Source organism: Sceloporus occidentalis, unplaced genomic scaffold (genome assembly GCF_023333645.1).
Source record: "Sceloporus occidentalis isolate IW3139 unplaced genomic scaffold, rSceOcc1.0.p SCAF_3, whole genome shotgun sequence".
NCBI classification, from domain to species: domain Eukaryota; kingdom Metazoa; phylum Chordata; class Lepidosauria; order Squamata; family Phrynosomatidae; genus Sceloporus; species Sceloporus occidentalis.
This window is the reverse complement of record NW_028316983.1, coordinates 152,102,375-152,128,241: the sequence shown is the minus strand read 5'-3', so window position 1 is coordinate 152,128,241 and position 25,867 is coordinate 152,102,375.

Here is a 25,867-nt window from a genome sequence, read left to right as displayed (position 1 = left end):
TTGCAGCAGTCTGAAAACTGTCCCGGGTTCTCCCTGTTCCCAGATTTCCCAGGGTTCCTTGCTGTGCCAAGGAGAGGAAGCAGCATGGCAGGTCTTTTCTTCCTGCAGCCTTTGAAGGGAACAGCTGGTGGGAGAAGGCAGAGAGAGAGGATGTTCTGGAATTCCTTCTGTGGAGGAGGGATTAATGGAGGATATGTCTTGGAAAAGGAGGACATCTAGGAGTTTCAATCCTTGCTGAAACCAGGCAGATTTATGGACCAGCTACCTCCTCTTTCTCTCTAGTGTGTGTGTGTGTGTGTGTGGTTTTAAGGGAGTTTGCAAAGGGAAACCTCAGCCTTCCTTCCTCTCAAACAGCTTCTGGGGCAAAGAGGATTTCCCTCCCCATTTCCTTTCCCTCTCTAGAGCATGTGTGTATATGCACTTGTGGAAATGACAGTCTTGAGCATGTGCAAAAAAGTTATTTCCAAGCTAGTAAAGGGATTTGTCCTCATCTGTCTGAAACCCAAATTTGCTGTCGACCCAGTTTCTTGCCAAAGTAATCTGCTTTTTACCCCTTGCTGTGCTCTGTGTGTGATAAGCATTAGCAAATTTGCTTACTTTTCCGGGATGCTAACACATTAACCATTTTTGGGATGGAAGTACGTAGGTCACCATGTGAAAAAGTCCATAGGGGTGGCAGTTTGAAAACAGGATACATTTTTGGTGGGACAATCAAATCATGCATTTATTCATTTATACAGTTGCTGTATAAATACAGTATATATACAGTAAATTTTAACCAGAATACACATTAATATGGGAAATAAACTTTCAACTATTCTTTTAATTAAAAGGAAATTTATTGCAGCCACGCATAACTGTATGATAAGATGAATGGCTTCTCTCTCATTCTCTCTCTTTTCTATGAATGAAATCAACTAATGATATATCAAGAGCAATCTCTTGCACATGAAATTTCTAAAATCAGTTATACAAAATTCAATGAAAGGTAGAAAAACAAATTGAATTTCCATGCAGAACCAGCCTATGGTAGCATCAAAGAAAAGAAAGATTATTTTGTCTGCCCCTACTCAGAAATTAACGGTAATGTATTCAAATGTTTCAGTCCAGGTTTCAAGACAAGCTTCAAGTCTCTACCTTCAAGTCTTGAGTCTCAATTCCTTGCCAAACACTTTCAGGTCAAGTCTCAATCTACGTCTCAAATCTGGGGCCCAATTTGAACAGAAAAAAAGGAGGTGGTTGTGGAAGTTTATTTTTTATTTTTTTTTATTTAGATTATTTATACCCCACTCTTCAGCCAAAAGGCTCTCAGAGCATCTTGCAAATTGTTAATTAAACATTTAAACTGGTTGGTCCCATACATCACTTGTTGTTGGTCCCCTACATCAGACAGCCTGAGAAGAACATCGCTTCATGTAGCCACTTCACTCAACAAAGTTTTTCTTTAAAAGCATCTCTCGATATTTTACTGAATCTGCTTTTCTCTGCTGCTGTTTTGATTGTAGTGGTTGTTGTTGCTGCTGTATATGTTCCAGTCTTTTCTGACATAAGTTGACTCATAAGGTGAATTTATCATGGCTTTTTCTTGACAAGATTTCTTCAGAAGGGGTTTGCCACCCTTGTTTTCCTCTGAGTCAGAGAGAGTGTGACTTGCCCAAGGTCACCCAGTAAGTTCCCATGGCCAAGTGGGGATTTGAACTCTAGTCTTCCAGTGTCTTAATCCAACACTCAAACCAATACACCATACTGGTTCTTAGTATCATTCTGAACTGTATTAATTCACGCTACAGATTCATGGATCATATTTCTAATAATTCTTGAATTATTTATTTTCATCACTCTGCCTTCTCCTCTTCCCCTTCACCTTAGCTTCATGTACCCCATAGTCTATCTTCTAGTCCCCTTCTCTCATTTTTTTCCTATACAAAGCCTCCCTGCCAATTGTTTTGGAGGGAGGGGTGTCTCTTAAGAACAACAGAAGGAGCAGCAGGAACAATAATATATCTGATCTCATCCCAAATTAACAATCAAGCCACCAAAAGAGAGGGAGAGAAGAAGAACCAAGGAGGTGGGCCATGACAAATGTATGAGGAAAAGATGGTGGTGACTGAAGCAAAAAAGGTGGGACAGAGGTGGAGTGAAAGAATGGTGAATAATGTTATGTTACTGAGCCATGATGAGCAAGCCAGTTGTTAAAAATATGCAAGTCACAAGTTGAGTCAGTTCATTGAGTCATTTATTGCCAAGTCAAGTCCAAGTCAAGTCATCCAGTAAATTGAGTCTGACTTGAGACCGAGTCAATCAATTAGAGTCTACATCAGTAGGAGTTAACTTTAGAACAAACAATATCTTCAGGATCAAGTTGAGGAAAGGGGCAAAAACAGATTTCTAAATATCCAAACAGGCAGACAGGACATAGGTAGATAAAACCAAGAATGTATTCAGAGCAGACAACAGAGCTAACAAAAGGATACGTCCACAAAGAACCCAGAAATACAAGTTCCAAGAGCCCTAGTATACTGAGACATGGAACATAGCCATAGTGGGAGAAAGAATCGATAAAATTGTCAAACACTTTGCTATTATCCTCTTTCCGGAAGGAGTGATGCAAGACTGAGTCAAGGTAGAACTACCTTGGCTGTCTGTGGCGCAGTACAGAACACCAAAAAGAGGCGCCGGGGAGGCTCCTCTTCTTGCTCTGCAGCAGCGCCGCAGCAACCAAATTGCACAACACTGCTGCGTGGCAAGAAAGGAGCACCCAGAAGTGGCTCCTTTTTGTGGCGCAGTTGTGCCGCCACAAACCACCAGAGACGGCGCAATGGCATCGCAGCTGCATAGCGCAGTGCGGGGCATGTGCCATGACGATGCGATGTCATAGCTGTGCATGCCATGTGGATGGTGCTGCAGAGTTGCAACATCCTCGTCATGTGCTAGGGTTGCGGGGCATGTGCACGCACTGCCCCAAGGCAACCGTAGCATGTCGCCATGACGCCGCAAAGTGCCTGTCTGTCCAGGGGCTTTCTTTCTAGGGCAACCAAGGAAGAGAGGGCAACGCAAAAGATGCTAGCTGAACAAAGAGTAGGGGAAAAGCAAAAATGAGTGAAGAATATCACAATAAATTGAACAGTGAGGTTAGTTCAGATCATACAGATGTAAATGGTGTAGGGGCTCCCTGCAAATTGTCTCACTTCACCGTGACTTAGATAGGAAGGAAGAAATCCCTTTATATTTAACAAGAAAATGCATAAAACATTTGAAGCACTGTAAAATAATCTCTCCCTCACCTTCTCTCTCTCTCTCTTCCCCCTCCCCACTCTCTCTCTTTCTGTCGGCAACCCCAGCACTAATTTATTGTCTACACAAATTGGGATCAGATACTTAAATGTCTCAGGTAGAGGGCAACCAATCTGAACATGTTCAGCCCTTGAACCTTAATACCAGATATGTACAATGCACCATTGTCTCATTCCATTAATGAATTCCTCTCCCACACAGGCTTCATAAAAAGCCATACGTTCTTGTTCCTGTGAGGAGGTGTTTGGAAAAGTTTTGCTTGAACCTAACAGCTCCATAAAATAAACCAGGTCAATGATAAATTTTACATCTCCAAGTTGTCTATCATGAACAATTTTCCTTTTCAGAAATGGAGCTTGGGGATCTTGAAATTCTTTGTGAGGCAATAGCTTCTCAAAGACTTTTGGAGGGTGAGCAATACAGTTAAGAAACTCCCCCAAGTAATCTAAATGACAAATAATCTCTTCGGATACCTGAGGCCAGTACAGTTCCTTTCTTGCATCTGAGGGTGAAAATACAAAGTCAAGTTTTATGAAATTGATCTGATCTAGAGCAAAACTAGTTCCTGACATTATTACAAATCTAGTAGTTGTAATGAACTGTTCATTTGCATTTGTCTTCTGCTTATTCCCTTAAATCATTCCCAAGCCATGAAGGGCTTTAAAGGTCACCACCAACACATTGTACTGTGCCCAGAAACTAATGGGCAGCAAGTGAATAGATTTTAAAATGGGTGTTATATGGTCACCTCTAGATCTCCCGGTGACTAATCTGGCCACCATGTTTTGAACTAATTGAAATTTCTGGACCAGGCACAAGGGAAGCCCCATGTAGAGTGCATTACAGAAGCCAAGTTGTGAGGTTACAAGTGCATGCACCACAGTTTCCAGGTCCCCTGGCTCCAGGAAATCCAAAGCTGGACTATCAGCCAAAGCTGATAACAAGCACTTCTGGCTGTCATATCTATCTGGTTTCAGGGACGTAGCCAAGGGAGGGGGGGTTCTTGGGGTCCGGACCCCCCCTTCCATTAGAAAAATGAATGATGCGTGCTGCTGCACCGCCGCACTCAAGCCCCATTATAATGGTGGCACTTAGTCTGGACCCCCCCTTCCTAAAATCCTGGCTACGTCCCTGCTGGTTTGACATCTTAAGCAATGAATCCAGGAGCACTCCCAAGCTGCAGACACTGTCCTTTAGGGAAAGTGTGACCCCGTCCAGGACCAGTTGACATATCTCTATACCCAGATTAGGAGCCCCAACAACGAGTACCTCCATCTTGTTTTGATTCAGTTTTAGTCTGTTTTTCCTCACCCACCTAGATTTCTAAAAGGTAGAAGTTGCTGGTCTGTCAGAGAAGAATACTTAGTAGATCCAAGAAGATACAACACTTTTTTATGGCGTCCCAGAAACTGTAGTTATCCCAGGTGAGATACAGTATACATTTGATGGAGCAGCAACTTTGTGCATATGACCATGGGGCGGGGGGGGGGGGGAGACTGGGGAAAATATGAGGATACAGATGCAACAAGGTAGAAGGAGTGCAACAGGTCCTTCTGGGTTGGGCTCAGCTACACAGCCTACTTGATCTGTTGGCTTTCTCATGGCATTTTCGTATTAATTGTGCCCAAGGACCAGGCCAGCCCATACATAGGTGTGTGACTTGGTTGCATTGGGCACAGTTTGTTGTTGTTGTGTGTCTTCAAGTTGTTTCTTATTTACAGTGACCCTATAATAGGGTTTTCTTGGCAAGATTTGTTCAGAGGAGGCTTGCCATTGCCTTTCCCTGAGACTGAGACATTGTATTCCTTCTACCAAGTCTTCAACAATCAACAGTAACTGCTGTCTATCAGTTCTTTACAATCTAAGTATTCGCAAAAGATATAAATCAAGCAATCTGTATCTGACTGGCAGGAAGGGAATTGCAAAGAACTAATTACAACTCAGGTCTATACTTTGAATTCCAGACTAGCCCATTCACCTATGCAACACAGTGTAAAATCTATTCCACAAAAGAGGAAACTGGCTGCTTAGCAAGGATTTTGGGATAGTTGGCTTTTATCAGAGGTGCACATTTTACAGTTCTGTGTTCCCCTCAAGGAAAAGGGGTTTCACCATAGACCATTAGAGGCAGGTTGTCAGTCCTGGCTTTTTATATTGGGGCTCTGGGGTTTTCAGAGAACACAGGTGATTTTAGGGTTCATGAAATTTTGAAAGGGTAGTCCAAGGAAAAGGGATGTGGTCGTTAAGCATGAACTTTCCAATTGTAATTGAGGGTCTTGTGTGGCCTTTGGAGCAGTATTTGATATTCACATTATGAGATTTTGCTGTTGCATACAGTTTTAAGCTAGCAGAAAACCTGCCATAGGTGTATTTACTCTCCTAGTGCTTTTGCCATCTCTAGCAAAGTAACCAACGTACATAGCTCCAACATCTCTGGCACAATATCAACTTCATGAGTGGCATGTGTCAAGGATTTGGCACTTTACACAATATTAAAAATAGAGTTTCCAGAAACAGGGTAAGCTTTCTGTTAACAGAAAAAGACCAAAGGATACAACTCTGTCTGATATGAATACTACAAATCATTCACAGCTTGATTTAGAAATTATGAGTTCTTAGTGCAAAGAAGCAGAGAAAGAATGCTTCCACTTATTCTTTTCTTTTTAAATGAGCTGTAATAAATGCCTCAGGGCCTAGTGGTTTCCTAGTCTGTTCTGTCTCGATTACTGGATATTTCCTCTTCTAATAGAAAAGATAGAACTTTTAATCAACTTTACACATTACAGTGTAAGAGAATATTATTAAGATCAAATATATTTAGTCTACTGGGACACCGTGTGCTCAGTTAAGTTCTTTATACAATGTGAAGGTATCTCTGAATTATTTATCATTGTGTTCTATAGCTGGCTGCAAGCCTTGTGCCATAATGATTTTTGCCAAGGCAAATCATTATATATTTTTTAATTTTTTAAAATGTTTTATTAGCATTAAAATATTTTTAATGAGCTAAGCCAAGGTAGAAAAATGAGGGAATACATGAACTAAGAGCATCAGATGTTTCCTATTTAATCTGGCGAGAAGTCCATTTGGGCTGCAATTCTATACTCACTTACCTAGAAGTTTATCGCAGTGAGTTCAATTTGAGCTCATTGCGGGTAAACTCTTAGCCTAGTGTCCAGGTTATAATAGGGGCTAGCCAAGTGTTTCTGGGAATGACCTAAATAGAGAAAAAGACAAACTACTTGACACAAGAAACTCAGTGTTTAAACACTGCAGAGGAAAAAGACTGTGGCCAAGATTCAGGAATGTACTTCAGGTAGCAATAGTTGCAGAACTGCAACTTGGTTCTCCTTTCCCTCCTAGTGTAACCATTCAGAGTGCCTTGTGAAACAGGGCTTTGTGATATGTAATCTGACAGTAATGCCAAAGAAACAAGGGTTGAGGAGATGAGTAAAATGAATAACTCTAGCTGTGACATGAATTCAGACTGAGTTCGCATTAGGACTATACAGTCAGCTCTCTAAAGCCACAGATTCTGCAGCCATTAAAAAAGAACCAAGAGGAAACCTTCATTTTGCCATTTTATATAAGAAGCACCATTTTACTACCCTTTCATATATACACTTATCCATCCATATTCGCTAGGGTTAGGGGCACAAGACCTTCGTGAATATTGAAAAAATGCAAATAAAAAAAAAAACACCATGTTTTTACCTGAGAGGAAACCTCTCTAGGAATCTCTATGTCCTGCAGTGCAATTCTGTGGTCAACGTCTGACAGACACTGACCATAGAATTGCATTGGAGGAACTACAAATGACAAGTAGAGTATTCTCTAGGAATCTCTAGGTCTTTCAGTGCAGCTTTTAGTTAAAGTTGACCATAGAGTTGCAGTGGAGGACCTAGATATCCCTAGAGAGAACATATTATTCAAATCCATGAATAATCAAAGCCGCAAATATCCAATGTCCAAAACCTAGTACATGTGTATGTAGGAACAAGGAAGAAAGTTATTTCATTTGTAAATTTGATTGGGTAAAGTAGTAAGACAATTTTATACTTTTTGAAAATAGAGGTTAACATGAAACAACATTTGAACAAAGTAAGAAAAAGAGTGATATATTTTTCTTCAATAAATGAAACAAAAAAGAAAAGAAAAGAATCAGAAGAAACAGTGCATTCATCCTAATCTAGAGAAATCCAGACATGCTGAAGTCTCATTAAGATCAATAGGATAAACTGGTTGCAATAAACATATATCCCATCAAGTTAGACAGGGCTTTAGTATAACTCACTGTAGTGAAACTGTACAGAACAGGGTGGGGTGTGTGTGTGTGTATGGAGAGAGAGATGCTACTTATGTCAAAGGCATAACACTAGAAAACACTAGAAAATTAGGGGGAAATCCAACAATATGGACATTCCTATAAAGTGGATAAAATGCCCTGAAACAATAAATCATAAAGAATAGAATGTCAATAGCTTAACACTCTCAGAATAGTAAGACTACTAACATAAACAGTGGGGATGGGGCTAGGGGGATTTTTCCTGTGGCCACAAATGAAATAAGAGCTCCTAAAATAATATATATCAGATTTGTCAGATACTCATTGAGGGCAGCAACAGCATGGCAGTTTCTCATTGGCCCAATGACTGCAGCCTAATGCAGCAAAGCATATTCACCCAATGAATGCTATTGGCAGGAATGAAAAAGTAATCTTTGAAGCACTTTATGCAGTAGCCAGAAAATTGGGTGTTTCACAGCAGCTTCTGATCCAATTCATTGCACAACATCTGGAGATTTATGTCTGAATAGTTAGCTGTAGTACACTTCATGGCCCACAATCACAAGTTTTAAGTCAATTGAAATAAGGACTGGGAATTCTGTACTCTTCCAGTTGTTGTTGGAATGCATTTCCCAGCAACCTTAAGTTGAAGAATGCTAAGACATGCAGTCCAGGAACATCTGGAGGGGGTCATATTTCCACCTGTGATACTGATGTTAACAAGCACTGTCTGTTAGAAACAGCGATGTGTGCTTTCTGGAAAAAGGCAGAACTGGGGGAAAAATCGAGTACTGGAAATAGTGGCTGGCTGCCTCCTCGGGCAGGATGCTTTGCCACTGGGAGCCGCCTGCAGTAGCTTCAGCCCTCCCCACATGCTTTCCACAAGGGTCAATTCAGAAGTAACTCATGGTTTATTATTCTAACTTCTTTACCTATTACATTTAAACTCACATAACTTTAAAAACACACACACACACAAGATGTGGTGCTGGAATTTTTTGTGGGATCAGGGTATGTACAAAACTGGGAAGCTGCCCAAGTTGTGGGAATCATTACTTGTTATGTTTAATCAGCATCAACTTCCTTTTTGTCTAAAGTGCACTACAGTCAAAATTCAGTCACATAGGAAGCAGCATAGTCCCTCTTGCATTTTATTTTATTTTACCGACTGCCACTCTATCTAAATTAACCTCCTCACCAAACCACAGAAGGGACTCAAATGCTGGGTTTAGCATAAAGAGGTAATTTCAAATTAGACTATTCACTGACTACTGCCACTTCATTAAGTTTATAATGTTAATATACGTACACTCCAATGTGTAATTAGTTTTAATAGTTGCAGTGGCTGTAAGATTTAAAAGAAGATGAAAAGTTTTTTTCCCTCCCTTTAGTTATTCTTTTCAGCTTCAGATTTGTTCCAATTAACCTCTCCCTTCAGTTTTGAAGCCACTCCATTCATTCCTTTTAACAGTTGGCACATAAAAATATTGCTGCAATGCTTGTTCACTTAGGAAAAATTTGCATATTACTGAGATAATTATTATCCTTTTTTGTTCATAGTTGTTTGGCATCCGTACATAAGCTCCTAGAAAAACATGCTATCTGCCATAGAAAGCAATTGCTGGATTTCACTTATGGTAGCTAACTCATCTTGACTTTAAAAATTAAAGGCACATGACACAAACATACACATTGATAAAAGTTTTCTTGTGCTTTCTTTCACCCAATATTCTCAACTTCTTTCCTGTGCATTGATTAAACATTTTGAAAATGATGTATTAACTAGAAAGAAAGCCAGTGAAAATGTGGATTTTTGAGAGTCTTCCTCCTTCCCTCCCTCTCTCTCATACATAGACACCAAAGTGCAATAAATGGAAATAGCTAAACCTGCCCCCCGTTTATGCTTTTTATCTCAAGAAGACCCCCTGAAGTGAGTAATACAACGTAATCAAAACATCCAGGATATGTACCAGAAAAAATTATCCCACTATTATTGGAAACACAGTGAAAGTACTTTACCAGCCAAAACTGTTTGGGACATTAAATCCCTGATCTGATGCACATTAAGTAAACATTTTGATTCTCCACTGGGTAAGACAATCTATAATTATCATCAGCCATCATCATCATGGTTATCCATTCACAGCTGCAAATATATTTCCCCACAACATAATCTGTAAAGGTTTTCATGAACTTGCAACAACAGAGCAGAAGGAAAAGAAGTGTTGTTGTCCTAAACACTGAATGGTCTGCAGTTAAGTGAATTACACTGGGAATTAGATGAGCAATTTCAAACCACACAACCACACTTAAATGAGCAATAGACCAACAACTTGCATTGTATGAAGCCAAATTTTTTTAAAAGCACAAGCATGACCACATAGATTCAAAACTGAATTCATGCAAAATTAAATGTATAAAGATGGATGAGAATCTACTTAAGAAAGACAATTTGTGGACTTCCAGATGTTGTTGGACTGTTGCTCCCATTGACCCAATCGATAAGATGGTTAATAGGATGAACTCTTAGTCAGTCAGACATGAGGACTAGACACCATTTTTAAGTAAAGCAATAACATGCCATTCTTAAAATGTCATTCTTATTTATTGTTATTAAAACAATAACATGCCCTTTTATATGTAAAGAAAAATAATCCTTGTTTATTTTTGCAGAATTATAACATATTCTTTTCTTGGATGCCCTATCCACTTGCATAGTATGAGCTGAAATAAGTTCAATAATGTCACTTAATGCTAGTCTGTCAGGCTGTCTGTGCACAACCACACATGTGTTCATCCACACACACACTCATTTCAAATTATTTGTACGTGCTCTCAAGAGAATGAGATATAAAACTACACCAAGAATAAAATATTCTAAAATATCCCAAATCAATATACATTAGTATTAAAACCAGCATAAAAATAATTCATCTATTGGAAATAGCAATTTATCATATATATATATATATATATATATATATATATATATATCTGTCTGTCTGTCTGTCTGTCTGTCTGTCTGTCTGTCTGTCTGTCTGTCTGTCATGGATCTTAAGGCTTAGGCAAGTTCATGTTGATGAAGTCCGTTTCTAAGAAAAATAGGGCCTAGGCAATTTGAAACTTTAAAGGAAGGTGCACATGTCTTCACATAGAACTACTTACCCAAAGAATATGGGTTTATTTCAAAGGCATTTAGAAAAAATATATATAGATGTAACTGATCATATAATTTCAGGTGGATAGAAATGGTTATGCTGGTGGCATAAATAAAACCTTTTATCAAAATGTTATTGTTTGTTCTCTAATATTTTAGTCCCTGGAAACCTTGGGGGCTGATAATTTGGAGAGAAGTGAGGTGCTGCATCTGTCTCAAATTTCAGTCCATGGTTAAAAATTAAATTAAATTAAATTAAAATCTCTCCAGGTTCCTGAACTAAATAGAGGTTCACAATCGCAGTGACTTCAGAACCACCAGCCTCTCTTGCCTGAACAGGTGTTCCATCAGTCATAGCATCTTGCAGATTTTCCTTCCAAAGAGAAAGTCAGCCTTCAGGGAATATCAGCATGCAAACCTTTTCTTTCCATCAGCACAACTCTAGTATTGAAAGGTAGAGGAAAGAATTTGCAGGATCCAGGGCCTGTCCACGATGCTGGCATTCTAGAGAGCTGGTAGAGATGGGCCAGCCACGCAACAACAAATAGGAAGAGAGGTGGTGCCAGCCAATCACGGTGAAGGCTGGAGAAGATAAATAGGGCTGTTTCTGAGAGAAAGGTGCTATACAGATGGGCACTATAGTCCACCCTCATCACATGCAAGGGGCGGCGCTTCTCGACACCCCTCACCCCTCGCACATGACGAGGGCATCAAAATGGTGGTGCCCTGTACAGATGGGCGCCACCATTTTGACACGACAGACGCTTAGCGTCCGCACGTTGCGGCGCCATAATGATGCCACAAGTGTGCCATTGGCACACTGCAGCCTCATAATTGTGCCACAAGAAGAACCTGCTTTTTGTGGGTTCTTTTTGCTCCGTGGGAAAGTCCCACGGTCTAGAGGCTGTGGATTCCCGATGGATCAAAGCAAGATGCCAGGAGACCGTCCTTTTTGGACGGTCTGTCCTGCGCCTTAGATAGGCCTTCAATAAGTCCAGAAAGGGACAGTTGTAGTGAGGGTTCCCGTGTGAGATAGGGACTGTTATGGTAAAAGTCCAGAAGTGATGGACTTTTGACAGGGTCTGGTAGGGGTAGAGTCCAGTAGTGAGGAACTCCCTATGCACACAGAACTTCAAGAGAGGGAATTGCTGTGGGGTCATATCATGATGGTTACTTAGCTTTGGTGGCTGGTGTAGGTTTAGGAAAAGAACCTAAAGATAAGGACGGTGTGAGAGTCCTGGATATAAGATGTTAATTGCTGGAGAGAATGTGGGGAAGTTAACTAAACCTGTAACTGAACAAAACTAATAACACCTGAAAGTAACAAACATATGCAACATCTCAATAAGCAAACTACTGTTTAAACCTTGTAAATAAAGTTTTATTCCTGTTTCAAATAGAAGCTTGTTTGGCACAAGTAATTTACCGCGCTACTGACGTTTACAAATGGGGAAACAGTTTTACACTGTTGGTGTACACAAATAAAGTAAAATGATTGTCATGAATGGGTGGCAGTGTCACAAATAAATAAGAAAAATAGTGCTTCAAGTACAGGTGCTTGTGACTATTAAATGGCAGCAGTGGGATGAAAAGGCCCAGGGTGCTGTCATCAAAGAAACTTAGCGGTTGAGAATAAAGTGATCCTGACAGGCATGTCCTCAAGAAAGAGGATGATGGAGAGAGAGAAACACATCAGCTCTGAAAATGCAGTAATCTAGTTTTGTCTTGTTGATATCATAGGGAGGGAAACAATTTAAGGAGGAAGAAAAAACCACCAAACAAGGTTATTTAAAAAATGCTGCTCCTCCCCTTATTCTGAACTTTTGAGCTTGCATTGAAGAAGCATGAATTCTTCAGAAGTTCTTCTTTTGGACCACACAGCACCTAATGGTGGGATGGCTCTCTAACTGAATCATATAAGCATTATATTGAAATTATATGCACACTTTAAAAAATGAACAAAATCAGGCTGTTCCTTTCTTTGGAGAGCAGCCTATATAAAATAAATAATTACAGAAGAGTCAACTAAAGTCAATACATATCTAATCATAGCATTTTAAAATAAAGCATTTATATCAATGTACAATTGACTAGCAGCACTGGCCAAATAAGATTGTTTTCTTATTCATCAAAGCAGGGTTCAAATTGAATTATTTGGCTGGTGCACATCCCTAATATAAATTCAAGTTATATCCTTTGGCAAAGCCATTTTATTTTCACTTAGACTAATATTTATAAGGAAAAGTAGTTTTGGAGGAGCGTGTAGAAGTTTTCAGTATGTAGAAGAGTAGTTTGCAAGCAGAACATAGGCCGTTATCACATGAGGGAAATGTACCCATATCCTGAAAGAAAGGAAAAGTAGACCCAATTTGAAAATAAGCCAATTCACATGATTAATTATCACATGTGAAGAGCAAACTTGTGGTCATTCCAAAAGCAAAGCAGAGTGACCGCAAAATAAGTTATCACACCAGTAAATTGGTATGGCGGTAGGAAAGTGGAATTATGTTAAAATGGAAGGCGAGATAGATGCGTGATACCTATCTCCCCTTCCTTCCACTTTCCTAACCAAAAAGGCCTGAGGGTCAGCCCAGTCGTACCACAAACCCTGTCTCTGCTCCTGTGCAACGCCAGGTCCATAAAACATAAGACCCACATCATATACGATCTTATTCAGGATAACAACTGTGACCTGGCGTGCATTACTGAGACCTGGCTTGGGCCTGAGAGTGATGCAGTGTGGGCCCAGGCCCTCCCAGCCGGGTTCTCAGTTAAGGACCAGATCAGGTTAGGTGGGCGGGGGGGCGGTGTCGCCTTGGTCCATAAAAACACCCTTTCCTTAACCAGGATCCTTGTCCGGAAAACAGATTACATAGAGTGTATTTACCTGTCCCTGAGGGCCAAAGACAGTCTGGGGATTCTGTTGGTCTACCGGCCACCCCGTGCGCTAACAGACTCCCTGGCCGAGCTCACACAGCTGGTCTCGGAACTGGTGTTGGAGTCCTCTAGGCTTCTTGTCCTGGGGGACCTCAACATCCCTTTCGAGGCCAGTGATGTTCTAACAGGTGCAGCTCGGGAGTTCATGACTACCATGACAGCCATGGGCCTGTCTCAATTGGTCTCAGGGCCTACACATTGTGCAGGTAATATCCTTGATGTGATCTTCAGTACGGACATGGAGGCTCCGTGGGTAGAGATTTCTAATGTCTCTCCCTTGTCATGGACGGATCATTTCTTGGTTGAGGCTCGAATCAAGGCTTCTACCTTAAGCCCCCCCGGGGGTGGCGGACCAATTAGGATGGTCCACCCTCGAAGGCTGATGGAACCCAAAAGGTTCCAAGAAGCCCTAGAGTGGTATACGACTGGCACTGACGGCGATTCTGTTGATGCCCTTACCGACATCTGGGATACCAACCTTTCCAGGGCTATACACAGTATCGCTCCCAAGCGTCCTTTCCGGCCTGCTTCCAATAAACAACCCTGGTATATGGAAGATCTCAGGGGAAGGAAGCGGGCTGTGCAACGACTAGAGCGTAACTGGCGAAGACATCAGCGCTTATCCGACAGGACACTCCTTCGCTCTCATTTGAAAGCTTACGGAGTGGCAATAGGTGCAGCGAAGAATTCGTTCTATGCTGCACGTATTGCATCCGCAGAGTTGCGTCCAGCAGAGCTGTTCAGGGTTGTGAGGGAGCTAACTCAGCTCCCTCCCTCCCTGAGCCCTATCTTGGAACCATCTAAAGCCTGCTGCGACGATTTTAACAACTTCTTTGCGGATAAAATCTCTCAGATAAGGGCTGATCTTGACGCCAGTATTTGTGCAAATCCTGCAGGAGAGGTGTCCGAAGCGTCCGTGGCCCCTGTTATACTGGATCACTTTGAGTTTGTTAGTACTGAGGAAGTGGACAAGATCCTTCGAAGTGTTAGGAGGACGACTTGCTCCCTTGATCCCTGTCCCTCATGGCTGACAGCTCAGGGGGGAGATGTGGTGCGACTTATGTTGCATCGCATAATTAACACATCTCTAAGTGAGGGTCAGTTTCCATCTAAATTAAAATTAGCCGTGGTCAAACCCCTGCTAAAGAAGTCTTCCTTAGACCCCCTGATTCATAATAACTATCGGCCCAACTCGCTGCTGCCTTTTTTGGGGAAGGTGATCGAGAGAGCAGTCGCTTTCCAGCTTCAATCGATCTTGGATGACACCGATTTTCTGGACCCATTTCAAACCGGCTTCCGGGCGGGCTATGGAGTTGAGACTGCCATGGTCGCCTTAGTTGATGACCTCCGTCTGGGCATGGACAGGGGGAGCGTGTCCCTGTTAGTGCTCTTGAACATCTCAGCGGCCTTCGATACCATCGATCATGGTATCCTTCTGGGATGCCTGAGGGAGTTGGGAATTGGGGGCACTGCTCTACAGTGGTTCCGTTCCTACCTCTCGGGCAGATCCCAGATGGTGGAGCTGGGGGACTGTCGCTCCGATAGCAGGGCCCTGACATCTGGTGTCCCTCAGGGAGCAATTTTGTCCCCTATGCTATTTAACATTTACATGAAGCCGCTGGGAGAGATCATCCGGAGACATGGGGTGCGGTGTTATCAGTACGCTGATGACACCCAGATAATTTTCTCTATGTCTCCGATTGATGCAGTAATTAAGGATGGCATCTCTCCTCTAGATGCCTGCTTGGCGTCGGTAATGGGCTGGATGAGGGAGAACAAACTCAGTGTGAATCCAGGGAAAACAGAAGTACTGGTGATAGGTTCCCCGGCTTCGGGTGGTGAGATCTGTCACCCGGTCCTGAATGGGGTCACGCTCCCCCTGAAGGACTCGGTGTGCAGCTTGGGAGTGCTCCTTGATTCGTCGCTCCAGCTGACTTCTCAGGTGGATGCGATGGTCAGGAGTGCTTGTTATCAGCTTCGGCTGATACGCCAGCTGCGTCCCTACCTGGACCGTAAGGACCTTGAATCTGTCGTACATGCTTTGGTAACCTCTCGATTGGATTTCTGCAATGCGCTCTACATGGGGCAACCCTTGTACCAAACCCGGAAGCTGCAATTGGTGCAGAACATGGCAGCTAGATTGGTCGCTGGTAGCTCCAGGTCGGACCATATAACACCTATTTTAAAAGACCTTCACTGGCTGCCTATCCGCTTCCGAGCTCAATACAAGGTGTTGGTTTTGACCTATAAAGCCCTAAATGGCTTGAGCCCAGGGTACTTGGAGGACCGCCTCTCCGCATATAATCCGCCCCGCACACTCAGAACTTCTGGGACTAAATTGTTGGAGGCCCCTAGGTCTAACCTTGTACGGACTTCACAGAGGGCTTTCGCCATCGCTGCCCCTTCATTCTGGAACAAGCTCCCTGTAGAGCTTCGCTCCGCTGCCTCACTAGTTACTTTCAAGAAAAACTTGAAAACGTATCTATTTCGGCTGGCCTTCCCACCTTAGTTAGATTGTTTGTTTATTTCCCTGCCCTCTTTTTTCCCTTTCGACCTCGGATCGATGTCAATTATTCTCTCCTTCTCTTTGCCCTTGACATGTGTATTTTATTGATTTCCTGTTCCTGTTTTTGTTTTTTGCAGTAGTGTTCTTAACTTTTTATATTGAATTTTTATCCTGTTTGTAATGTTTTTAAATTTTGTAAGCTGCCTTGATCATACTTTGGAAAGACGGGGTAAAAATAAAATTTATTATTATTATTATTATTATTAAATACCTTGCAGATTCGACAATTCAAATTGGCACCCTTGCACATGCTCAGTGGTCCTCTAAATGCCTTGTGAACCTGTACACTTCTGGGGTGAAGAAGGGGGGCACTTCCTGTTTCCTGTTTCCTGTGAATGCTAGCTTCACATGAATGATTGCTTCGCGTTTCTTCATGCATATATGTAGGGGCACGTGGAAGCACACGCGCGCACACACACACACATATATTTGTGTGCACACATACATATGCATGCACACATAACCCCCCTCCCCGAATAGGCCACAACACTCTCCCAAATGGCCGACCTTCCCTTCGTTTATCTTCCCTTCAGGAAGAAACTGAAGTGAAGGCAAATGAAGGGAAGTCCAGCTGTCACCCAAGAGCCACGGCCTATGCATCCCAGAGGGAACTTTGGGATGCATGGGCCACAGATCCCTTCCCTTCATTTGTCTTCCCTTACAGGAAGGGAAGGGAAGACAAGCAAAGGGAAGGTCGGCTGTCATCCATTTGGGAGAGAGTTGCAGCCTATGCATCCCAGGGGGAACTCTAGGATCTATTGGTGGTGGCTCTCACCCAGATGGGCGACCTTTCCTTCATTTCTCTTCCCACTTGGCAAGGAACAGAAGGAGAAGGGAAGCGAAGGGAAGGGAAGGGGGCTGTAACTCATTTGGGAGCATGAGGCCGATGCTTCCCAGAGTTCCCTCTGGGATGCATCGGCAGCATTCTCCCAAATGGGCAACCTTCCCTTCCCCTTCTTTTCCTTGCCGGGAAGAGAGGGCTCTCCGCCTGGCAAGGAATAGAAGGGGAGGGAAAGCAAAGGGAAGGTCGCCCATCTGGGAGAGAGCCACCACCAATGTATCCCAGAATTATCTCTGGTGTGCGTAGGCTACAAGAAGAAACAGAAGGGAAGACAAGTGAAGGGAAGGTCAGCTGTCACCCATTTTGGAGAGAGCCGCAGCCTATGTGATGCACCATGGGATATGTGGCGATACCAGGCCCGATGCAAACTTGCATTCCACAGCAACACCACATTGGATTGGCTGCAAATTCACCTTGGAATAAGATTTGTGAATTTGCTAGTTTACCGAATTTATCCATTTTTGAATTTACTTAGGATTGGCCCCAGAATGACTATGCAATGACAGCAATTATGTGTGGTAATCTCTTGCGAATTAAAATAAATACACATTGGGCTCAGGATGGCATTGGGTTGGCAGTGATTGGACTGGAAGTTTTTGTCGTATTATAACGGCCATGGTGGAGGAAGAATTATTTCCTGAAATTGAGGGGGGGAGGGGGGACACACTTCCACTGATAATTTTTCAAAAAATTCAAGACAATATTGATGGCAGTTAAAAGCAACATTCAAAAGTAGTTAAAATTTCTGAGGTCTCAGTGACATTTGCGTTTCCCTTATCTGAAATGCTTCAGACCAGAAAGTTTGTTTTTATTTTTTATTTGATTTTTGGAATGCCATTATTTGCATAGATGTACATCATGAGATATTTTATGAGATATTAATTATTATTAATTATTATTAATTTTGGTGATGGAACCCAAGCTTAAACTCAAAATTCATGCCTCTTTCTTATACACCTTATGCCCATAACCAGAATGTAATTTTATACAATATTTATAATAACCTTGTGCATGAAATGAAACAAAGGTATCATTATTTCAGACACCCGTGACAAAAGTCATGCTTTTTGGGGTATTTTGGATTTTGGAATTTTAGACAAGGGAGACTCATCCTGTGGAAGCATGTATGTGATTAACCCTCACAATATTTAGTGATAAAGAAAATACTATAAGCTAGTAAGTTACTGCAGGATTTGCAAATAATAATAATAATAATAATAATAATAATAATATTTATTTGTATTTTTTAGATTGTAAGCCTGAGGGCAGGGAACCGTCTGACTAAAAGATTGTATGTACAGCGCTGTGTAAATTTACAGCGCTTTATAAATAAAGGTTAATAATAATAATAATAATAATAATAATAATAATAATAATAATAATATCCCACCTCTCCCTGTAATGGATTGAGGCGGGTAACAACAAACATAAGAACAGTAAAAATAAAAGACAACAAAACACAAGTAAAAACATAGGAAAACATATAAAATCCAATTCCCTATCTCCTTCCCACCGTAAAATACCATTAAAAACGACAATTCCCAACTGGAGAGTGAACATTCTGAGGAGGTCAATTTGGGAATGCCTGCCGGAAGAGATCCGTTTTTATTGCCTTCATAAAGGCCTCCAAAGATGTTATATGGCGGATCTCCTCTGACAGGTCATTCCAGATTTTTGGAGCGGCAACAGAAAACGTCCTCTGGGAAGTTGTTACCGGTCTGGTTTTCTTAGACTGCAAGAGATTCGTCCCAGAGGACCTGAGAGTGCAGGAAGGATTGTATGGGAGGAGGCGTTCCCTCAAGTAAGCTGGACCCAAGCCATGCAGGGCTTTATAGGTAATGTCTGCTCACTCATTTTGTCCATGGTGAAAAGGCAAGGGCCAGGGTGAGGAATGTGTCAGCCTGCACGTCTCTGGTCACTAATGATGGATGGTACAAACTGTAGTCCAACATGTGAGTGGCCAGATGTTCTACAACCTGGAGTAAGCAATTAATGTGTACTGCCTGTCCTAAAAAAAAACCCTGGTCAACACTAAAGGTTCTCTGGCTCTGTTGGACTGTAATGTTAATCTACAGTTCAGCATTATGTGGATGAGCCTCTAGCTTCTGAGCTCCCTTGCCCTGTAGTTAGACAGAAATACAGAAAATATTAACATAGCCTGAGCTGTTTTAAAAAAAAAAAAAACAAATTCCAGCTTATATGACTGTCTGGTGCCAATAATAAAGCAATTTGCATAAGAATTATTTTGCATGGTTCTATTGTTTATAAAAATGTATAATACATGTATTTGATAAATATGCATTTAATTGACAGAGTGTAACAGCTTTTTCTGAACTGTTCTCTTCCTGGGGCATGCTTTAAAAACACACACACACACACACACACACAAAACTAAGCTGACTAAATATGCACAAACTGTGTTCACTCTTCACAGGTAAAGTGATGCATATTTTATAATCCACCATGAAGCAAATAAATAAGAAAACAAGGAACTGAAAATGTAGGCATTACACTTTGAATGAAATAATGTATTGATATAAGGAGGGAGGCTGTGCTTTTATGAAACTGCTCTTGAATTAGAATCATTGCAGATATTCTGAAGGCCCCATTCTGATCCACATAGAAACATTAGTAAGACTGGGCTGCAGTTCAGTGGGATGATTTGGCTGGCTGGATAACTGAGGTTGTTTCATATAGGCATATGATGAGAGCATCTGGGCTATTGTCTGTATGAATGGGTCATTGCAATCTCTAAACCCATTTCAGCACTGTACTTTCTAATGGAGTCATTTCACATATTGGGCTGCCAAGTCCCCATGAGGTGGTTCACACATGGAATTAATCACTTGATGGCTGGCAAACTGAAGAATGTGTTAACTGACTGCACTAGCAACCTCCAAGCCTCTGGTGATATGCAAGTCATGTGACATTATTTACCCATGCTATCTGTATGCCACATTTCATGCAAATATAGCCCAAATTGACTCATTCCTTCCATAATCACCACAATGAAGGCAAAATGGTTCTTGCAGTTACAGTATTTAAAATGTGGCTTGCTTTTTTTATCAGATCTGAACAGGGGTGGTGGGAGAAAATTACAATGCTTAAGTGTTGTTGTTTTTTAAATACCCTTAAGTTATATCTTAAATATATGAGCATAGCTGTCAAAAAAAAAGCTCCCTAGAATCAGAATATAACTGATGATACATTAGATCTGTGATGGCTCATTCACACAAGTCAACAGTGGATAACTGCAGTCATAAGTTTGCAGACCCACCCCAGAAACAATGGAACCAGACACAGGATGTGCAATGCCCAGGCCACTTTATTTGACCTATGTAACCTTTTAACTTTAACCATGAGCTGAAGAGGGGAAAATACCTAGTGTGAGATTTGCTAAGGCCTCCTCCCAAGCCTTTCCTGGGTGACATGCCTGAGCCGTAAGAACACTCTATGATTGCTCCCTATCCTGCTCTAGTTAAAGAAGGCCCATGAAAAGAACATGGTCCACTCAAAGAACCCACAACTTTAGGTTAGGATGAACTTCAAGCTAACGCCAATGGCAGCCTCCCCCAAGTCCCATGACAAAAAGGAACAATTCCAAAGATTTGCTCTTCACCAAATGGTGCCTCTTGCTTCACATTCTTCCCCCATAGCCTGACAAGTTGACTGGCTATTTGCAAGCACAACCAAAGCCAATATCCCACATTCCAAAGATACCATGTAAACTGGGGTGGGGTGGGGCACCAGGAGATAATTCCTATTTAGCTGAAGCCAACATTGCACCGTAGGGGTTGAACAAGATACCAATAGCAATAGCAAGTACATTTCTATACTGCTTATCAGTGAACTAGCACTCCCTAAGCAGTTTACAATGCCTAAGCCAATTGCCCCCAACAAGCTAGGTACTCATTTTACCAACTTGCAAAGGGATGGAAAGCTCAGTGGACCTTGGAGTCCTTTTCTAGGACTGAATTTACAACATTGTAGCTGCAGTATCAGCATTTTGATCACTGCACCACCAGAGTAAACAGATCAAACAGGATGTTGCATGGTGGTCAGGGCTTTCAAAACCTCTTTGCCCCATCCATGCAACGTGAAACTGTGGTGTGCAGTGCCACAATGCTCCACTTATTTATGTCATTGGTTCCTTCCAGAACCAGTAATAATTAGGCACGTTACAGACCACCATTTAGTACACGCTCTGCATGTACTAGGGTTAGAAAGGGGCATGGTAGGGTTAGGAAGGGTCTTACCTTCCTAACTGGCCCTGTACCTAGTACGCACAGAGCGTGTAGTAAATGGTGGCGCCTGTCCACACGGGTGCCACCATCTTTATGTCTCGGACGCACAGCGTCCGGTCGTGGCGTGGCGGAAGTGACACCTGCGCCGGGAAGCCTCGTGGTCTGGCCGCTGGGGCTTCTCAGAGCAGCTAATGACGGCGGTGGCAGACCGCCCGCTTTTGGGCAGTCTGTAACGCATCTTAAAGTCCATTTTGAGTTTGGGTACAGTATTCAGCAAATTAGACAAATGAAGCAATTTACATGCTCATGTGAACCATGGAGCTATTCATAGCATCTTGGTTACAGTAACATATGAGGATTACATCAAAACCAAGCCCTTAAAGGCCCTGAACATTTACACCTATTCAGTTATGTAACCCATGTCCCTAACATTACCATCATCTTCACCCAACAGTTGTTCCATGTGTGTCCCATGCTGTGAACATTTTAAAACTGTGAAGCAAGCAAGAATTGTTCACAGGGAGATAGGACAGGAGAAATAGTCTAGGAATTATGGTTTGTGATTATATTGTGTTATTTCCAAGGCCATGAGAAAAAGATTGCTGATGCACCCCAGAAGTCTGAGAATCTTTTCAGTTCTTTCAAATATCCCTGAATATGTCCATTTCCAAACATTTTTTTCTAGATGGTGAGAGGAATGGTTGTGTGATGACTAAAATTTATTTTAGGATTCTGTGTGAATGGCTTAGTTGTAAGATCATAAGGTGACCTTCTCCTAAGATAACATATCAAGAGGTCACTAAGTATTGGAATATCTTCTGTAAATGCACTAAAGCTACAGTAAATCCACTTGTTAGAACCAATTACATTGAATGAATTAAACTTTCATAAGTGTTCATTTACAATGTCCCCATTTGTTCACTAATTCAGATTAAAAATTGGATTTAGTTTTATAAATCCAATTGAAATGCTTGTGTAAAGTGCTATATACTGGCTTTCAATTTGTTTCCCAGTGTAATACAAAGTGCTAGTAAAAATCTTTAAAGCTTTGGATGGCTAAGGAGGAAGTTATTTAAAGAACTGTTTTCCTATGAGACTATCTGTCTATTGAGATTGTTTTACGCAATTGGCTTGTAGGTTCCAATGTCTCAGGCGCTGTATAGATGGGCCCTATCGGGCACCGTTGTTACGCGAGGGGCGGCGCTTCCTGACGCGCCTTGTCCCTCACACGTAACGAGGGCGTAAAAATGGCAGTGCCCTATACACATGGGCACCACCATTTTGACATGACAGATGCCTAGCGTCTGCACATCTTAGCGCTTTTATGATGCTGCAAGTGCACCATTGGCGCCTTGCGGTGTCATAATGGTGCCGCAGAAAGAAGCCGATTTTGGCAGCTTCTTTTTGTTGCGCAAGGGAGCCATGTGGTTTGTCCGCTGTGGCTCCCTCATGCAACAAATGAGGGCGGTGGGAGACCACTCTTTTGGGTGGTCTGTATCCTGCCTGAGATATGTTTAACTGAGACTAGAGAGGGGGCTTTTACGGAGGTGACACCTAGGTTCTAGAATTGCTTCCCACTGTGTGGCCCTATTTCTTTTCATTAATAATTTTCCAAAAGCTAATGAAGACCTTCTTTTTAAGGAAAGGCTTCAGTGTGTGATTCTAACTGGACGCTTATATTTCTATGTAAATATATATTTTAAAAGAGTGATGTTTCTATTATGGTTTAACTATTGCCATTTTTATTTTCTTTTATTTTTTGGTTTAAATATATTGGCTAAGGTCCTGCATAGGATCCAAGATAGGATCTACCATGTAGTTATATCTCTATAGCAATATCTTCCACCTTATCTCCCATCTTAACACAGCCCTCTTCTTGGTGTTAGATAGTAGACAGAAGAATGGGGTCACATCCAGCTATTTTCTTGTTAAAAGGAGGGTTTTTTTAAATAGGGAAATGGAACATGTCTCCTAAAAATAGAGAGGGGTGAGTGACTGGACACACTTCAGTAATCACAATCCATGCCACATGCAAATTTATCATTAATAACAGAAAAGAAAATATGCCTTTTAAATAGAAAGAAAATACTTCAGAATCCTATGGAAAAGGATGTGAAATAGCCAAAACAAATGGTGATTTGAAAATAGTATTTAATAATAATAATAAAATTTTATTTCTATACCGCTATTCCAGCGATCACAGCGGTGTACATCAAAGAGTAAGACAATTGAAACATTAGCATGAAATAATACAAAGTTAATAATTAAGAACAGTAAAAACTAACAACACCCTATACAAGTGGCTGAGTAGAATGGAATACACAAAAACATTGCCACGGGGAAGAGAATGACCACAAGGCTCACGGGGGGAAAGCCTGGCGGAACAAAAAAGTCTTCAAGTTCTTCTTGAAAGCATTGAGGGAGGTAGAAGTACGGAGCTCATTGGGGAGGGAGTTCCAGAGCTGAGGGGCTGAAATAGAGAAAGCCCTCTGAGCTGATACATATCGAGCGTCTGGAACTCTTAAAAGATGTCTTTCACCCGACCTGAGAGTGTGGGGCGGATTGTATGGGGAGAGGCGGTCCTCCAAGTACCATGGGCCCAAGCCATTTAGGGCTTTATAGGTGATAACCAACACCTTGTATTCGGCCCGGAAGCGAATAGGCAGCCAATGGAGATCTTTTAGGACTGGTGTTATATAGCTGGCCCTGGAACATCCAGTAACCAGCCGAGCAGCCATATTCTGCACTAATTGAAGCTTCCGGGTTTGGTACAAGGGTTGCCCCATGTAAAGCGCATTACAGAAATCTAATCGAGAGGTTACCAGAGCATGTATAATGGTTTCAAGGTCCCCCCGGCCAAGGAAGGGTCGCAGTTGGCGTATCAGCCGAAGCTGATAACAGGTGCTCCTGACCGCCGCATCCACCTGAGCAGTAAGGTGAAGCGATGAGTCCAGAAGCACCCCCAAACTGCGAACAGAGTCCTTCACAGGGAGCGTGACCCCATTTAGGACAGGTGGAAAAATTTCCTTACCCAGACCAGGAGAGCCAATCACCAGTACTTCCGTTTTCTCTGGATTCAGGCTGAGTCTGTTTTCCCTCATCCAGCCCATTACCGACTCCAAGCAAGCATTAAGAGGAGAGATGCCGTCCTTAGTTACTGCATCAGACGGAGACATAGAGAAAACTATTTGGGTGTCATCAGCGTACTGATAACACCGCGCCCCGTGTCTCCGGATGATCTCTCCCAGCGGCTTCATGTAAATGTTAAAAAGCATAGGGGACAAAATCGCTCCTTGAGGGACCCCAGATGTCAGGGCCTTCCTATCGGAGCGACAGTCCCCCAGCTCCACCATCTGGAATCTGCCCGAGAGGTAGGAACGGAACCACTGCAAAGCAGAGCCCCCGATACCCAACTCCCTCAGGCGACCCAGAAGGATTTATTTATTTTTAAGTCAAGATAACAAATACTACGACCTTCCACACATTTACGTCACCTTTATCTATATAAAGATGTAATGACATAACTTTTTAGAGCAAGAATTTAATATTCAAAACTGTCGCATTCCAATATGTTGCTATTACATTTTACATTAACTGCCCACACTAGCATAAAAGTTGAAAGTGTTACTATAAATTCTAAATGGCAAAAAATTACTCAAATATCACAGTTTTCAAATGTGGCAATTTAATACAGAATCAGTACAATATAGCACCTACTTACCTTGGCTAAGGAAAAAAAATAGGTTGGATAAAAAGTTTGTAATTTTATAATGCAAACCAAAGATGAGGTTTGCACATTATTGCAGATACTTATTTAAGGAAAAAGGACTCAGTTTCATTTTTGATTCTCATGTTTGAAAATAAAACAAGGCAACTAAAACCACCAAATAGATCATTTTCCATTTGCACATTATGAATTACATAATGCTAGTCTTTACACAAGCTTTTCAGGCCATGTAAACATGCATCCCCCCCAAGGATCTCTAATTATAACAATCCAGAGTTATTACTTAACAGTTAAACTGTGAATTTATTGTTCTTATAGAACCCAATGTGGTTCTATGACCAAATAAAGAATTTATTGTATGATTTTCAAATGTCCAAAATTTTTCTCTATTTGTTCAGTGTATGCAAGTTAACATGGGCTTAAATAAAATTTGTAGTCCCAACTAAGGTCAGTCCATTGACTCAATGAATTTGGATTCAATGGAAATGTTGATTTACCATTCAGCAGATGATTAGATTGATTTGCTCCAGATAGGATTCAAGCCTGGATATAGACCACAGGTTAAAATCCTTACAGATGAGTGTAAATATTGCTATATCTTTGAGTTTTCGGATCATCAAAGTATTAGGATTTTTTCCCATTGTGTATATGCATAATGTAACATATAGGCGCGTTACAGATGGGCAAAAAGTACGTACTAGCTACGTACTAGGGTTAGGAAAGGGCGTCCTTTCTGGACGCCCTAACCCTAGTACATACCTAGTACATACAAAATGGTGGCACCCATTCTACATGGGCGCCACCATTGGGATGTCA